Raw genomic sequence first — 20,744 nt, 5'->3', positions numbered from 1 at the left:
GTTTTTAACATTTTGGACTAGGCTCGTTGACCGCTCAGCGTGTGGATTTCTAATGTAGTCTATACAATACAGGGAGATCATCTTTTCTGCCCCCTTCATCAAATTTTAGAAGGTGAGAACGTAATATATTAGAACCTGACAAAATAATTTTGAATTTAATAAAACACTTTATAATAGATATTAATAATTCAACTTCTTACATAAATTAACGATGTTTATATGGCTAACTCAAACTCAACAGTTAACAACAATACGAATACATTAATTTTAATGTTATATTTTTATTAGGAGTACCGTGGTACCATAGCCAGAAGATGTTTAATTGTATAAAAAACTTTGCTCAAAAATACTTTTTAAAAATGTTAATCAGAAAAAATTATTTTTAAGGAGATACACGGCGAAACGAAAAAACTAGTATACAACAACATAAACGCTTATTCAAATTGATACATTAAATAAAAGAATAATATATCAAACGTATTTAATGGCGCCTACAAATATTTTTGGTCTCAATATCAAAATCTAATTAGAACTCAAATGCATTTCACGCATATCTGTTATAATTAACTCTACGAATTGTTCGGTTCCTCCTCGGTTGATGATAATGATGGTTTATTATATTATACACTATACTATGGTATTATAGAGTATCTTTAATATATACATATTATCCAAAAGAACATATTGTGAGGTGGTGAGGTGACCTAGAAAGCCAGGCACAAAGCATCGGATGATTTTTTTTGTTTAATAACTCTCTGTATTAATTATACATTGTGTATACCGTCAGTAGTAGTGATCATGTTACGAATTACAATTGTATGCTGTGATGAATATTGTATTTTTTGGCTGTGTGGTTTATGATGTGATACGCATTATATTATAATGTTAATTCAACCGTGAAATGCTCAATTTGATGTGTCTTATTACGAACAATATTAAAACCTAAAATTATGATTTTTATTAGTGGAGACGGCGGATGGATTATATTGTTTAACATTATCCGCCAAGTTTAAGGATAGGAAGTTATGAGAACTAAAATATTGAAACTATTATATTATGGCGTACTATAATGTAATTTGGTATAAAATATTATGCATACAAAATGTTAATTTTTTGGTAAAAAATTATTCGATTACAGTTTTGCATATCGTTTTAAACGTATATTATGTATATAAAATTAAATCGATTTCAATTTTAGTGCCGGTTGGTGCTTAATACTAATAAGCTGAACAACAATCAATTATTTATATAATATTATTGCACGATTCATAATAGTATACTAATATTATAATAACCAGTCCCGCCTAATTCAATAAAGATGACTACACGATGGATAATATATAATGTAGGCGTTGCAGAGTGATCATTTATGTAAAATTATGTTTCGTTTTACTAAAATGTTAATATTTAATACGTTTTTCACATAATATATATTCGAGAATTAATAGATTGTATGCATATAAATTGTCAAAGACGAATGAGATATGCAAAAATATGCAAAATTAGATTTCGTTTTATATCGTTGTATGAAACGAATTTGTAACTCAATCTACTGTAAATCTTATGAACGTAAGAAAACACGAGAACCCCGCAATTTCCAAGACATTCATTATGAGCCGTCTGATAAAGATTGGTGAAAACGACGTTTCAATAGATAGCGTGAGATGGTCATTTTTCAATATTCCTAGTCAAAGTAAATTTTACGCTTTAATATATTATATAATATGTACAATATACATGGCATAGGCGATCGCTTTTAATTTAGATTTTAATATTTTATAATTTTTCAAGTGATTCAATAAAATATTATACTGTTTTTAATTTTTTATATATTCTTGTTGTTCCGACAACGAGTACTTATATATCTGCAAATATTTCGATGTTAAAATCAATATAACTAATTATTTATAGCTTTGTAAGCGTTTAAAGTACAGATTTCAATTAAATTTCACAGTAGGTTGTAATATTACCTACTCCTCTACTCCAAAATTCAAATACAAATGTTCATCATATAATAAACCATACATCTTTATTGGTGGGATATTATCGATTTATGTGTCATGAATAATTTACCTATTATTTACATTTAATTAAAAAAAAAATAAATTTCAAATAGTTAAAGTACAAGATAATATATATATATATTTAACGATTACTATTACACAATCTAAACGTGAGCGGTGAACGACATAAATACATGTGTATTGTGTACTTACTTTGGCTTTATCTAACCTCACTGATAGAAATTTGAGTTCAGGTAGATGAGTTAATACTTAATTCAACTATCTACAAGTTACGACACCAATTGAATTTTAGGTCTCCGAGAATCGTTTAGATTTTTGATGTAATTGCAGATGATTGTTCAGTTGAAATATGACACGGGTATTTTTTTTTTTACTTAAATTCCGTTTAATAACCAAATCGCATTCAATTAATATAAACTATTTATCACAAAAATCATTTATTTTACACAAACTTGTAAAGATTGTAATTATTTTGATTAAAAATAACAAAACAATAATATTTTTTTAAAAAAATGTCTTTTATGTGGAAACAATCATGGGTTTTATTTTCTAGTCATAAATAATTAACCATTGCCTGATTGTTTATAAATATTATTATTCATTATATATATATATATATATATAAGATTTATGTCGAGTTTGCTATTTTTCAGAACGATGAACCCTATAACGAAGCATTTAATAAGTCGTTAAATTATGTAAGTTCATGCAATCGCATCTCAAGTATCATTATCTGTGATGTCATCTATTAAAAAGATCGTTGATAAAGTTTTAGTTTTTACGTCGTTAAATTAATTTGACCTTTAAATTTGTAAATGATCGTCAAGTGAACTCTATATTGTTAATTTACGTATCCTATAAAAGTGTTAAGAAATGTAATAATTACGCCAAGATTACTGAATAACTATTATAACCACGCGCACCAGCGTTTAGTTGCAACTTAAATATTTATTACCTATAATTTAAATACGCGTTATTATAATATAAATACAAAATGTTTTCATTTTTTTTTTATATATTATTTAACAATTGTTAAATATAATAACGAAATGAAATAAACACACTCATTGAAAATGTTTCTGATTTATATGTATAATTCAAAAATAAACGGTATAATATGTAACTAAAAATTAAAATATAGAAATTTTGTATGGATATATCGCATCATTAAATGTGTTGCACTAATTAGAATTATTCAATTATTTAATAATATGGTAAACACATTTACAAAACAAGTGATAAAATATGAATACAATATAGCAGAGGTATGTCTACTATGGAAAAATGTAACAATGGAACGAAATAACAGAAGACATTATAATTATTAATTTAATGTCTGATGCCTAAACAGATGCTCTATGTATGAAATATTATTAAAAAATATCGTCGAGTATCATGTTTGGTTTTGATATATATTTTAACGATATTGTAACCACAACGTTAGTTTAATATATTATTATAGTTATTTATAATATTGTTTGTTCACATTACACAAAGAGATCTGAAATTCTAATTAAGTATTTCGTTAAGAATTTCAAAATAATAATAAATCTGACAACATTATCAGATAATTAAAAACAATGTTTCAATAGAAAGTTTTAGTACACGTAGCACAAAACAAAGTATCAGATAAATATCGAGTATAATATAAGTGGTTACTTTCATATAAAATATTTTTTATTGTTTCTATCCCAGAGTTTATTCTTATTTGGTTATACTATATAATATTTTGAAAACTCATTGTCTATTTGACATCAACGTAATTGTTACATGCTGGTGGAAAACTGGAAAACACAAAAGCCTGTGAAAGGTATGATCAAGTATTGAGGTTATTGAGTTTTAATTATTTAGTCATAGGTATGATCATTAAAAAATCATAAGTACGACATTAAATTAGTAGTTACTCTAAAGTAGGACGTCTTTTTTTATTAATAATTTTATAAGACAAATCATTAACTTTTTTTTTTAAATACAACTGCGCGTATATTAAAAATGTTTTCCTTATCTAATTTTTCAAACATTTATATTTAACTTTCCGGTGGATATTTTTCGTTAAAGAAAGTAATATTAAAAATATATTAAATATCGGAGACGTCGTAATTTACTGTAAATATCAAATATGTGAAAAATATTAAAAACATGTTTTTATTATTTATTTTACTGTTTTGCTTTTTTAAAAAAAATTAAATACTTAAATATAACCATTCGAGGATAAATTAAATTTGTTCATGGTAAATTAGTTACGTATTCTTAAGATATTAAGACTGTTTATATTCGTTACGAATATTTATAAATTAAATTGTCTGTTATTTCCAGAGATTTTATAATCTCAAGTACACTAATACGATAAAATATATAAGCCAATTTGAGAATGAAATTATAATATGACATTATATTATAAAGACATTTTTAAATTGAAAATCATTTTTTGCGTGAATAGTTAATAACTACTTCCTGTCCATTTTTTTTTTTTTACTGTTTTTTAATAATTAACATCGTTCTAATAATAATTGGCTGTACAAAATTAGTGGATAAGGGATAACAATACAATTATTTATAAACTTTTTGGATTTTGAATTCCATCCATACATTTATAACCATATTATACAAGTAGACAATTATGGGAAAATTTAATGATGATTCTGTTTAAATATTGTTAACTGGGTATTTGTCGACGAATGTTCTGTGATGTAAAAATCGCAATGACAATGTAAAGGGCATATTATTATGATATGAAACAATATTAAAGTGGAAAATAGCACTGATAGGTAAACTATTGTAGTCATACAATTGAAAAAGCGACAGCGAGTTTGACTCTTAAGCACCTTTATGTATGTGTACGATGCGATGGCAACGTTTTCAAACTATATAAGTCACGAAATTTCCAAAAGCTCAACAACTACTGCTTGTTTACGATCTTTATGTTTGTATTATAAAGCATTTTTAGTCACGGCATCACAAAAGCGAAATCGTAACAATAGCTTGATCGGAGTCGGTTTTTGTCAAGTATCTATTCAATTAATTTCAATCAAATCTATGCGAAACTTAACGGATTTGACTATTTTATTTATTGTACTATCTTATCACACGATATATTGGCAGAAAACTAACAACACGAGAGTGCTGTTCTCAAACGATCTAAAGTTTTGTCTTCAAAACTGAAAACTGATGACAAAACTCGACGACAGCCAATAATACCATAAATACGAATGTGTATTGTACGCAGTGACAATGTATTCTCTCTCAAAAGTAGGATTGATTTTTTTTTAAGGTTCTAGAAACTTTAAATCAAATAGATGTAATCCTATAATGTTACATGTTAACTTCAAACACCAATAGAAATAACTTAATTATTAGAACGCTACATAAAATAGGCATATTTTTATGTGAATTTAAATTACTATATTTACCAGATTTATTATACATAGTACATACATATGAAAAAAATCACATTTGTAAAATTAGTGTGATTTTCAGATATATACTTAAAATTAGTTATTTTTTAAAACTTACAATGGTTTCATAGCAAAAATTGTAAATTATCATAAATTATCGGCAAGGCATACAATTCGCTAAAAATGGTTTTTAACCCATTCAATTTTGATCAAGACGTTAGATCTATACCATCAATTATGATAAACGGACATTGTTTGACACTGCTATAATTCATCTAAAGTTCCGAATATAGTTTTTAAAGACATTAGTCAAAGTGCCTATAGCTGCTTTAAATTAAAAATTTGGCCAATGGTCCATGATGAATTATTTATATAATAGTCTTAAATTTTAATCTGGGCTTGAATAATTAATTGTCCGAGAAAAAATATTTATGGCACGTGACATTGATTATTTTAAATAAAATAATCGGTCAAACGACAATAATTGAACTTTTAATAAATAATTATCATCGTTTTAAACAATCGACGGTGTTTATTACATTTCTAAACAATTAGGTATAGTGGTTGTTTGGATAAACCCGCGACTATAATGGTTTTAATTATATATTTAAATTAGTTAATTTAAATAAGGTTTATCTTGGAGTGATTTTTTTATCTTCATTCGATCTCGACTTGTCGTGACTGTATACTATATAGGTTGAATAATATAATAATAATGCGGTTAATAAATATTATAATACGGCTATTCCGGTTTCCTTTTTGAATCGGTAATTATTATATTCACCCGAGTTTTACGCTTTTGCGATAAGCCGCCGCGATGACATTTAAAATTAATAATCAAACCAAAAACTATACATACACAAGACTAACTTAACATAACGAGGGTATTATTAATTGAGACAAAAAATCCGATTTCATTTCACAATATTGAATAATGAATATCGCACAGAATTTTTAAAACGTACGATCGTTCAATAATAGCATAATAATATAATACAAGTTGTTGTAAATCACTTTAATTAAGTTTTAAATGATACTTTAATATCGCAATAAGTGTGCAGAGATTTTGGAAAAAAGAAACTAACATTTATATTTATATTTATGTGTCGTGTACGGTCGCGCTTTACCCGTCATGACATTATTCGTATTTTCCTTTTTCGTTTATTAGGTACTTGTATTTCCATGCACAGATCACTGTACGCCGCCGTTCGCGCACACTACTACCATTGCGGGATCTTTCACCGCACAACATCTGTCAACCGAAATTTAATTTGAAACCAACGTGCAACGATATACATAATAACATCCTTGCACAGGTATATGGAATTTCACCGGATTTCAGCGTTCAAAATCATCGCAGTGAAAATTCGTTTTTTTTTCTAACGATACGTGTCTTGAAATAAAATCAATAATCCATACGCTACTGGGTTATAATAAAATATGTATGAACAATATTAGAACAATTAGAATACGTAGAAAATAATATATCATGTAATAATTAAATTATAATATTATATTTCAACCCAATGGCCTATGTCGTCGAGGCTCTTGCTTCTTTTCCAAAAAAAAAAAATATATATATATATATATATATGATGTGCTTATACAATTATGATCATTATATCAAGTATCAACCGTGTTGTTACGATAAGTGTTAAAAAAAAAAATTCATACGTTTCGTTGTTACTGTATATGATTTAATCAAGTAAAACGCAATTACAAACGTGTTTTATGATAATTAAAATAGAGTAGTATACAATTAATCGTGGATTGAACTGATTGAATTATTCCCCAGGCGGGGTATGATAATGATTTTACAAACTTTTTTATAATTTTTTAGTCAAATTTCGTTTATTTTAAAATCAAAATTAGATTTTCGAAATACTTAAGTATTTACAAATTCATCGAATAATGATTACTAATTGAAATTAAATTATTTATATAATCTGTATTCATGTGTTGATAATAGATTTTGTTTTTCTCCACTTTGATTACGATTATATGACGTTTGTACAGAGGATTTCCTATGTTTCGTTCAAATACTCCGTGTTAATACCTACATTATTGTACTACGGTGGTATTAATTCGCATCAACGCCGACCAAACGCATTCGTTGTTATTATTATTATTATTTTGCATACCATCCGAATCTCACCAGTTTGACGATTCATTTCAACTTGCAGGATTATTATGTATTCCTATTATCGTTTCTGTATCTGATATTATATTTCAAAACATAACATACGTTCTCTATGATTATAATTTTTGTCGAAATACGTGTGAGACTACTTATTATTTTTGTTTGTATATATACTACAAATATATAAGACACCCCATTGAGATACAAATGTATAGATAATATAATTATTCATTAACAAAATGTTAAAACGTAAAAATATTATTTTCTGACACAGAATAACAGTAGTAATATTAATGAATATTAAGTATTTTATAGATTATTTTAGAACAAAATGTTTAATAGTACAAAATAAAAATGTTATTCAACAAACCGAAGAACGTGTTCCTATATTGCCTATATATTACTCCGTGTTAAAATGTTATAATTGCCCGGTCCGTTAGAATACTATAATAATTTTTTTTATATATATAAGACAGTAAATTTAATATTATATTATTATTTAATATTCACAAAATATTGAATATTATCTATTATTGATATCTCATTAAAAAAGTATAAATAATATATTAATATCTATCGCAACAATACTCTGGTGTTTTCAACTTGTATTCGGTATTTTTAATTTTATTTTGGCATTTTTGGTCTACAGGTATGTTTAATATTATTTTCCGGGTTCCGAAAATATCATTAGGCCTATATCGATTAATCTTCCATAGTTATATATTATAAAATTCTATTGCGATTTGCTTATTAATTTCATATTTTGTTTTACAATACTATATTGTATGCCTATCGTTTGCGATAATATGAATATAATAAAAATATATATTTGTATAACCTAAAATGTTTGGAGTATGAAATGTGTAGACACATCATGCTAATTTTTAAAATATCGATAAAATAATTGTATAAACGCCAACAGATATTCCTCACTACCATTGTATTAGACCATAGCTAAATATATAATGCTATTTTACTATAATATATTTCGTCTGCTATAAGTATATGTTTCAATCCAATACACTAATACAATAATATTGTTTTGCAACTTATATTTACAGACTAAATATTTCAATATTATCAACTAGGAGAATTTTATCCGAAAATATTCGGTCGACGAATTTTACGACCTGTTTTTGGTGTAAAAATCACGCTTATCGAAGTATATAACTAAATGGCAAACATGAATCAATGCAATGTCGGAGCTTTCTTTTATGTTAAAAATAAATGTAAAACACAAATTGTTTTGTATTTTATATTTCTCTTTAAAGCTAAAAAATCTGTTCACATTTGTTGTTCTCAGGATTACAATATTATTGTTATTCACACCAATTGGTTAATGATAAATATAAACATATATTATTACAAAATAGAATAAAATTATTTAATTTTGTATTGACACATTTTTGCAACCGATACCGTATAATCGATGTGGCACGCGTCAATACACAAACCTCTTTTCGTCGTAACGATAATAATAATTTTTATCCGAATAGGGCACTCAAAGATGTCCCATGAACATATTATATGTGGAAAGTAGAACCAACACGTTCACATGTGGTTAACCTCTCACAGTGTAGTACTTCCTTGTTTATTGTCAAAACCACACAAAAACCTGAAGAATCTTGGGAATTCCAGGCGATCTTTTCGGAATTTTGAGTATAATTGAAGACAACAGCAATACAATCATATCATTTTTCAATCACATTGATATATATATAATTCAATTTATAAAAAAAACCACGTATTTTTTCTTATTATAATATAGTATTAATATTAATGTAAGCTAATAGTCTAATTTATTGAAGCTATACTAAGAATTAGAAAAAAAAAACACTTGTTTTCAAAACTTTTTCTGTAGGTATTAGGTATATTATGTGAATTTCACATAATTTCGCATGGACACAGCTTTACCGGTTATTTATATTTTTATAATAATAATATTAACATTTTATCATAGGTACCATTAATCTCTGTCAGTCTTAAAAACAATTGTTCGTTTACTGGTACATTAAGATGGTAAACAAAATAAAAATACAACAAATTGTTTCAACACTGTGTATTCGACATCTAGACTAGACTTGACATTTCGGAGAACTGAACACAGTCTGTGAGAATTTCAAAATTAACGACAATATCAAATTTTAAATGAATGTTATCATAACACTGCAACATATGTTTATAAATCATACATATAATACATATAAATGCTTTGGTTTTGGATGAAAAAAGTAGGAAACACATTTATTAATAAAAAATAATGTCAAAATATTATGTTTTATGAATTTGTTATCAAATGTTTTTTTAGTACAAAAATATAATTTGTTTGGTTTTAGCATAGTGTAGCTACGTATAAATAACGCAATAAATTGGTAAACAAAAACAATATAGAAAATAAAATATCTAATTTATATTTAGTTATATAGGTACGCGTGGTAACCGTTAAACAACAACATGAAAATACATTAGCAGTATAATGGATTTTACCGAGAAAATTGAAGTGTATTGTTGTCGTAATAATTTTAAAGTGAAAAAAATTGTAGCTTCACGATTGCGTATATCAGTGGTAGCAATAGCCTCTTAAGATTAAAAATTGTGACCCATCCTAAAATGTCTAGAAGTCACATAATATGGACTACCCTAATAATTACACAATGATTATAATTTAAATAATTTATAGTTTACTACGTTATAAAATATCTTAAAAATTAAATTATTTTATAAAATAATTCACATATTTTCATGGTTTTAATTAATTTTGTTAACATTTGAACTTTAAATGCTTTTAAAAATAGTTGTGTCTATTATATGTTTATATAATTATTTAGTATTTTTAAATAGCTATATAATAACAACTATTCATAAAGAATCTTGTATTAAAAATTTAAGTTTATTGTCAGAACAACATTTTTTTGTTATCAACATTAACAGAAAAAAAAACTCGAAAAATATAAAATACCCATAAATACTCAAAAAGGTTTAAATAAAAATAAAAAATCATACCACGTATAAAAAATGTTAAAATAAACAATTGTTAAAAATTTCAAATATCCAAAATTATTTGTTTTTTAAATATTATTACAACAAGATAAGAATATCGATTCGGTCAAAAACTAATTTTGCATAATTATTCCGATTTTTCTCTTATCTTTTTTTCTTTTGTTTTTTCCAAATTAAGAAAGTTATTGGTAGTTGTTTTCCTACCAGTAAAAGATATTATAATTGAAAATTCAAACATTTTTTTCTACTATGAATACTATCTCCAGACAAAAAAATAACACACCCACACACACACATCATTATGTAAAATTAATACATTCTTTTGCTCCATTCAGAATCTAATAATTCAGTTTTAATAGAATATTGTTATATAATATAAAATTTGTTTTCTTTCTCAAATTCGATACTATTGAAAGTCGATGTTATACTGCTAAGCAGTAGCTACTTAAGAAAACACAAGCATTCATTATTATATAGTTTATTATAATATATACAATATACATGCTATTATGAAACACCTAATTCATCTTTATTCACAACATTGGATTTAAGTGATTGATTTAACATGTAAATCCAAGTAAACATTTTTAATGATTTTTTATATTATATAAAACTCTCCTGTAAAACCGGCGTTCTAAACAATTCTAATAAAAACATTTTACTGTTTAATATAAATTTCATTAACATTATATAATAATTGGTGTACGATTAATGATCGGTTTTACGTTAAAACATGAACTGTGGCACTGTTTTATTATTATCTAATAATAACACAAGTCTCCTGTCGTCAGCGCGTTAACAAGACGACCAATTTCTCGAGTTTTTTCCTTCTCGATAATATGTTTTGCGATTATATCGTATCATTAAAATCCTCGACGATACCCCGGGTAATCGAAATTAAAAAGTTTTACGGCGAAATCGATTTTTTTTTTTTAGAATGCGGTGCTCGACACGTCTCACTCACTCCTCTCCCGTCTCCGTAGTATTATTATAGATTATTGTTATACGTTCGTCCCGACAGGAACTCAAGCCCGTCGCCCGTGTATATATTAATATCTTGTTTATTGTCATCGTCGGTTTGTCGCGTCAACGTCGACCTATATTATTTATACCATTAACAAATAAACAAGATTGTAATTATTATTTAATCGGTATAAATCAATCGATGTTCACTGTGTTTGTCAGTTGCATATTTCCACATTATACGCCTTAATACAGCATTATTTTTTTTAGTTGAGATTTTGTTATTGTATGTGTGTGTGTGTGTGTGTGTGTGTGTGTGGAAGAGATTAATAAATTGCCTCACCAAATAATAATTACAAAAACACGTCTGACATAGAGGTATGTATTTAAATTCCCTCGCCACTAAAACTTAGTGCCCGTGGAATTCACTCCAGTCTGTCGCATTCCACAATGTACCACAGGTGTTCGCGATATTTCTGCAATATTTTCAAGGAAACTTTTATGAGCAGAAAAATATAACGTTTATTAGTACCAACAAAGGGCTATTGACAAAGAAGGAAAACATTAAGTTCATTGCATTCGATTGATGTGAAATTGGCGTAACATGTACCTACAAAGCATCATCGATGGTCGAATATATTTATAATGCGCAAGTAGAAAATATTATCTTCAAGGAACGTTTAGCTGAGAACGAAGAGGAAGAAGGTACCTGTATGTATATGTATATTATAATATTTAGTTGTTCGAGCAAGGTGTTGGAATAGACCTCCGATTAATATTCACCGTTAGAACGACTGAATAATTGGGACCGATCTACAGTGTCAACAAACTATCAAACTTGAAATATACCGTAGACTTTTGATTGAAAATTAAGGGTGGCATGCGTGAGTCATATTTAAATTTTAAATTGTTTAATTTTTTTTGTTAATTAATTAATCATAATTAATATTTTGTAATAGATTATAATTTTTAAAGAACGTTTTAAATCTATCCACGAAAATAATCTTTGGAAAAAATTGGGAATGTCTTTAAAAAAATTACAATTAAAAATTTAAAAATATACAACTCGAAGTGATTTACATATATATTTTATTTTTCTGATAAATTATTAATCATATTATAATAGTCGAAATATAATGAAAGTGCTGTTAATATTTCTTTAGTAAATAATAATAATAATAATAACAAAAAAATTATAATCCTAATCTTCTTCTAGATATACAATAACAATACAAACCACATTGCGACGTGTCATGGCGACCTTGCGCTCCTCGGATTAAGAGGCAGACGTCCATCGTACCACAAAGTATCCACATTTTTATGAACCGCCTGTATCAACATATTGAGATGGTTAGTTTAATAAATTATAATCGAATTCGTTTCCCTTTTCTTCCAAAAACTTGGAATTTCTATAACGGATCTGTACGCTTGTCGTTTAATAAACTGCAGTGGTTGGATGTCATCATGTTATATTTTTTCAGTTGCCAACGGCGATAAAATGGTGCACAGTATAATACAGTCTGAATTTTTTTTAACGTAAGACATTCGTTACTTCAAACACTGTTAACGCTTTTGTAAAAATAAATCTCATTTTTTCTAAAAAAAAAAAAAATGATCTTAAAAATTGAATTTTGGTCGAGAAGTTAATTAGTTATAATTATTTAAAGTTTAAATGAGCAGAGAAGTGTATCAACATTTTTAAAATATCTCTGTCCTTTGTGCCAAACTACTCTTCTCGGTTCGTCCGCTTGAAATTCAATATGAGTGTTGTCAATGTTGTCATTGAAAGCAGTAAAACTTAAATAAATTATAAAGATAAAAATATTAATAATTATAATTTTTTTCAACCATTTTGTATTGTATAACCACTTCAAATTGTGTAAAAAATATTTTCGAATACGTTAAAAGTGTTTGAAATTATGAGTGAATTAAATACGTCAAAAGAATCGCTCGGTGAAGTATATTATTATTTATTTTTATTTATGTCATAAAATGTTAAATTATTGTTGTATGAAAAATAACACTATAAACGGTTTGTGTGTATGAACTGGAATACCATCGTTCTATCGAAATAAACTATTTTTCAGTCCATGACCGAATCGATTATATCGATTTATTATTATAGTATTTGTCTATTATTAATTGCGTTGTTAACAACTCGATAGATTGTGATCGAGAAACCGGAGCGCTCACGACGGTGAATCATTTCCTTTGAGCGCAAATCGTATTCCAATCTTGTCGAGATATAATACAATATTGTATTATATTATTAATCGCGTGGAAAAATTACATTTATTTTTCTCTGAGACGTAAACGTATCGGATAGTAGACCAGACCGGCGCTGCGGATGCGATATCAAAAATTGCATCGGACCGCGATGACCCGACGACCCGACCACGGCGGCGGTGTGTTCGACGGTTCACGATATTTTGGCGCCAAATTATATCGAAATGAAATATCGCTGAAACGAAACGGATGTGTCGTATACGCGAAATGTTCATTGTTTCTGTTTCGTTTCCGTTATATTGACCTAGCCATGCGAAATGTATCTTCGGGAAATTTCGTGCGGATTCATCCCAGCCAACCGTATTCGTCGGCTGCGGCAGTGTTTTTTCCTATATAGTCTGAATTTTTTCTCCTCTCTCTGTTTCGTTTTTGCCGTGATCATCGTGTAACCGCGTCGTTTCACAGTAACAAATTTATATTTTATTATTGCATTCGCCGCTTAATTTTTTTATACGAATAATAATGTTTACTGCAGTTGTAAGTAAAAAAATAAAAATAAAAATGCGTCTATATAAAAATATATTTTAGTAAACGAACGAGTTCGTAAAAATATTACTCTTTAATAACATTATACGCCTACGTAATACACGCGTCGGGTTACGAGAGGGCTGTCCGGCATCGGTTATAAATAATTTAAACGAGCATGCATAATGTAATTATTTTAGATAATTAAGTCGGCTGGGATATTTAAATTAATTCGGAAAAAGACAAAAGTAATAATAATAACCGCAACTAACTTGACTTTGATATCAACGATAAATAATAATACCACCATGTCACGGGTCATCTGTATTATATTATAATAACACACGACGCTTTGTATACGAATAAAACAAATTCGTGAAATTTAATGAGTACATAATAGTATTTTTTTTTTTTTTTTAAATACGGGAAAATCGTACAATTTTTATAATAATCTGAATGAAAAACGAAAATTTGCACGCATTGTGGACCGGTGGAGAGTAGTGGTAGCGCGGCGGCGGGTTGTTGGTATTATCATGGGGTGGGAAGTGGGGTTGTTATAAATATGGGCAAACATTTGAGAATATTATTGCGCTCACAGAGGTCATTATTTGGGTCGACCGAACTGGAATGTGTACGATCGAGCGTGATCAAATGGTCGCGTACATATATATATATATATAATTTATGTACAGAGTGATTCACTTGCTCATACCCATTTTCCCTTTTATAAAGCGTTTATTCAAATCTGATTTTTGGAATTATTAAGTATTCTTAAAGGCCATATTTCAAAACGCTCATTTTGTTTTTGAATTTATGCCAATAAAGTACATAATATTACATATTACAGTGATGCAAATTTTTATTTACCTTTTATAATCCTTTTAAATCGTAAGTTATTAAGCATATGATTTTTTTTCTTAAGACGTTTACGTTAAAAATCGAAATTTGACAGAATAGTTTATCTGAACTATTAAACTTTATGCAAACTTTATGAATAAATTATGATTATAATTATAGTTATAATTAATAATTATTATTATAAATACTCATTAATAGGTTAAAATGGATATGGAAGCTATGATGGTTTAGACATTATAATAATTAATATAAATAATAAATATACATACATTTTATTACTTTTAGAAATCGTCAAAGTACTCGTATAATAAATAATAAGTAATAGATTAATTAATGTTATATATTATACTTTATATTAAATATTTGATGTAAAACCATGTATCTACACGAATCACCCTGTAAATATTGGTCCAGTGCTAATCTAATAGTCAAAATCGAGATGACGGGTGTCATTTCAATGTGCTGTGTATTTCATACTGTGTAATAAACTCATAACTAGGGTTAGGACGTTTATGACCTTAAAAACTCTAAAAGATGCATGTAAATATACTCATCGAAATAATATCAAAGTATGCCAATATAAAGCAATCAAAATAATATAAATGATATTAAAAATTGAATTATTAAAATATACTATGAAAATGTAATAGATTATTAATAGAAACTAATCAACTTTACGTTTCATGTGCGTTTTCAGAAGAGTTGTGATAGTGACACTAATAATACTATTTACTATATTTTACGGTAGTCTACCATCAAAATGAACATCTGTGATCTGCACATAATGGTAAATTTAATATTAAAAAAGATTTTTAATGATAGGTATTCTTTGCATCATTAAATTTAATAAAAATGAGGTGTAGTAAAAAATAAATTCATAAAAATATTAAAAATTTTGTTAAAAACATTTTATAGTTTAAAATACTAAAAATATATAATATATAATTGAATATACCAAACTGTTTCTACATCATAGCAAATGGATTTATATTTTACAATTTGATTTCCAATAATTTGTATGACTAAAATGATTAAATATGTAAAAGTCATCATGAACATTCCGACCCTACTTATGTATGTCATCCCACAATATTATGATGTACATACCGTTTACAATAACAACCCTATTGGGAACACGCGTCGATGATGTTAAGTATTAATTATTTATGGATATATTTTGTTTCAACGTAGGATTATTTAATCGAAAGGTGTTTTTTATTGGTGTCTGATCATACGGACGATTAATTGAATAAAAAAAATAATATTTAACAACAAAATTCTGACATAAATCTAAATTTGAGTCACAAAAACTAAAAATTTGCTTTACGTACCTATACCTATTATTATAAATTTAAATGTAGTTAAAGAAGCAATTCATTTTTTTTTAGTTAAATATTGAATAATAGTCATCTGATATTTGTACATTGGTACGTATAAGACGAAAATATTTGATAAGGTCTTGATTAGTTGATTCTCGGCAATTAATCAATCATTGATACCCATTGCATCAGCTTTATATAGTTTATACGCTAACGTCGCTAACCCTTAACCGTATATACACCGTCCTTACCAGGGGCGTATAGCGTACACAGAGAATGAATGTGGAAATCAGGTCCTGCTATGACCTTTTTTTATATTAATTTTGCAAGAGAGAAATTTTATAAAACGTTATTTATAAAAATCTTAAGAATATGATATTTTTTTTCATTTTTGATCATATTCATAAAAATGTATTTATTACTTATTTCGTTATAATAAATGTTTCACATATTATACATAATGGTAATACACAAATCTGATATAACGAAACATACTATATTCTATATTATCATAGTTTGTCAACTAGTCAATCGCGATCACCAAGTCGATCATTAGGGGAATACATATAACCATATAGGTCATTACACCATTATTGGTCGATCGTAAAAATTTGTTTGACCTGGATAAAACTATTTTTGAACAGGAAATAATAACATAACAAAATGATTCATGTACTTACTCAAAAAAAAACCCATTATAACGGTCTTTGTGTTAACTTTGTATAGCTTTTTGTATAAATTTTTTTTTTTTGTTCATCTTAGGAGTGTGAGTAAACATTTTCGATTTTGAAATACTTGAACAACAAAATAAATATCAATCAAGAATGACCAACAATAATTTAAATTCAAGTTTAAAAACAGCTATTTTTGTGCACTAATATAATTATCATAACTTTCAGAAAAATAATGTTAGATACCTATCACATAAATAAACTTACTTAAAAAAAAAAAAACGATTTTTTTTTATAATTTAATTTAAAAATCTATGAAGCTTATTTTTATATGTACCTAGGTACCTACTGTTATTCGTTCGTTCAAAAATTCATGTCCAAATAATAACCTTTCTTACGAGTGCTAGTTGTACAAATAAAAATGTTTATTGATTGTACACAAGTTAAAATAAATGTCATAAATATATGTATATATGAATACTCATTGCCGTGGTCTTCTTATCCCCCAGATACATCAATTTTGATCAATATTATATATTCGAAAATAATTTTTTTTCACTTACCTATTGAAACGTGTTTTGTCATACTAACTGATAAAACAATTTCCCCTTGCTGTCCCCTTAAAAATAAAGTTTCTAGCTGCAATACTGAGTATATTGTATGTAATATAACTATAATAGTATAAATAATATACTTAAATAAATAGGTGTATCTCACTTGTTGGAAAAGGTTAGGTTGCTCTATATATAACTAAATATGTTCATTATATTATACCAGGTATTATGGAAGATACATCTAATCGCCGATCTCATCATAACTTGTTAAGTCATGTCCACGCGATATTCCTATTACTGCCGAAAAAGTTATGAAAAAATTGGTAAAAATAAAATAAAGCCGAGTTTTATAAACAGGTAATTTATATATAGGTATATAATTTCAAAATGAAGTGTATAAAAATACATGTATACGTTTTATTACAATAATGGTGTTAATATGTTATGATAAAAAATATGTCATTACTATAGGTACCTAATAATACTTTTTCATTTCATTTTTTAGAGCATAATAAATCTTAAAAAGCACATATATATATATATATATTGTATATATAGTTTATGTTTTTTTTTCGATGGTTTCCTACCTCTACCATCGTACAGAAGTTAAGTACACCACTGGTTTTTACGTTTTTACTCAATTTACCCATTGAAATTTGGTTGTTTTCGTGAATAAATAATAATATAATATAACAATAATATATTATGTGGATTTCACGTGACACAAGAACCCAGTTCGAGTAAAACACAATGTCGATATAGGCGTCTCGTTATGAATATCAAACAATGTTATAAATCGATATAAACAACCCTCTGTAATTATTTCAGTATATTATGTTGTTTTTTTCGGAAGGATTCTCTTGAAAGCTCACAAAGTCCGCAAGCGATGCGCGACGGCCGTATCGTAATAACAATAATGATGTTCGGTAATCTGTATAGAATAATCGGCGAATAAAATTGTACACACGTCTTGCAACAATTGTTTGTTCGTAAAACATAATAATTAAAAGTGTACTCAGGTTTTAAACAAAGTTACATCAGTTTAACATCAAAAAGGTTCTCAGTAACATACGGTTTTCTGTATGAAAATGAAACAAATAATCATAATAATAATAATAATAATAATAATAGAAAGAGGAAAAGAGCTTTGAAGAAATAAATGCTGTCCTTATCGAAGAGTTATTGTGTAAAAGTATAAAGCCGGTCTAACTGGAACTTGAAATTGTCGTCTACTAGAAATGAGATGGAATCAAATGAGTTTTTTTTACTCCTGTCGTACACTCTTGCGTTAATCAACAACGTAATACATTTGTAACATTAGAACACCGCAACGTATTGATTAAAGGACTTGGCTTAAGTATAGGTACATTATTTTATAACATAAAAGTTACAGTGTACTGCATAATATTGTGTTATATTATAAACGGACTCTTAAACTACTAATAAAAATTGAAAAATGGGGAGTTTATCAATTGCGCTTAAAATGACCTTTTAATATACCAATTGCGCTCTGTCTTTTTTGGGTCGATATACCAATTGCGCTCTGTCTTTTTTGGATAGATAGACCAATTGCGCTCAGTCGTTTTCAGGGTTTATAATTTTATTCTACATTACACCTAGTATATAAAAATACTTTTATAAAAATATGTATTTTAAATAGATTTATAGGTACTATTATCAGCTTGTAGTTTGTCGTATTTTCCCGTAATTTCGTATACATTTTGCTTTAAATTAAGTATATTTGAATGCATATTAGTTAGCTATATTTAATTGTGTATAAACATATGTAACTTTTTCCGCCGTGTATTAACTTACATACTATGTCCATGTAAAAATAAGGAACCTAAAATATAAGTAGCGCAATTGGTATACTGACCTAAAATACAAATATTGTTTTAGGCGCAACTGGTCCATGCCCGGAAAATCCAATAGAAGCTAATCATACAGGTAACAAAACAGTGGGTGTTTAATGTTTATGATTTTTATACGGTTTATGTCAACGGTCACGGGTAACTTATAGGTAGTTTGCAATTTAAATACTCGAGAATCTCGAGTTAATATTATTTCGATTTTAAGTTTAAGTGACTATAATTGATTATTTAGAATGTATACTATAAGATATTGTAATACTATAATCAATAATATAATATAATAATTATACGGCATAAGAAAATCATTTAGTTCAATATATTATTGTTGACGGTGGGTTTACCCATTAAAAATGTACATAATATACATAATATTAATGTGTTAAATTTACGAAAAAATAAATTAAGTATCTATCAGAGTCAATATATTTTTTTTACCCAAAACCACATAACATTTTTTAGGTTATCTTTGGTTTTTAAAAATGCTGTTTGCAAATATCAATAAGCACAATAATTAATAAATATATAAATAATATTTCGCTTAAACTATACACGCGTATCGGTTTATTGTTATCCATAATCGGTGATCATAGTCAATTCGATAAACTTCTTCGATACAGAGTATTTTCCGTGGACATCATTCAAAATAATATTTTTTCATCAAATAATATTTTACAATATATTTTATTACATATTATAGTGAAACAAATTGTGGTATACAATATATATAATATTCGTAAATACTATAGGTAAATATAACTATTTACCATGCACCATGTAGATATTACTAAATAATACAAAAATACAAATACAATACATATTTGCTGTGGATAACATTATATAATTTTATTCTTGGCCTTAAAATATTTTTTGTTACAGATGATCGATTATTTTGTTTTTAATACAATATTTATCCCTTGAGATTTTCGAATTCGTGAAACTCAAGTCCAATTAGTTTAAATTACCAAAATCCTTGGGGAAACGTATGAAATATAAAATGTTTTGAGAACATATTTTTAAATAATTTATCATTGCGTATTATCGTTTTTGTTAGTGATATCGTAAGGGTAAATATCACTAGCTCGTTCTATTGTTATTATCCACTCTTTTTTATTTTTTTGTTTCAAAGTGCAACATAAGCTGTCAGAAATTTCAGGAAACGACTGAAAGAATATGCTCAGTTATACCTGTGTAATAATAT

This window comes from Rhopalosiphum padi, chromosome 2 (assembly GCF_020882245.1).
Source record: "Rhopalosiphum padi isolate XX-2018 chromosome 2, ASM2088224v1, whole genome shotgun sequence".
In the NCBI taxonomy this organism is placed as follows: Eukaryota; Metazoa; Arthropoda; class Insecta; order Hemiptera; family Aphididae; genus Rhopalosiphum; species Rhopalosiphum padi.
This window is presented reverse-complemented; position numbering follows the sequence as displayed.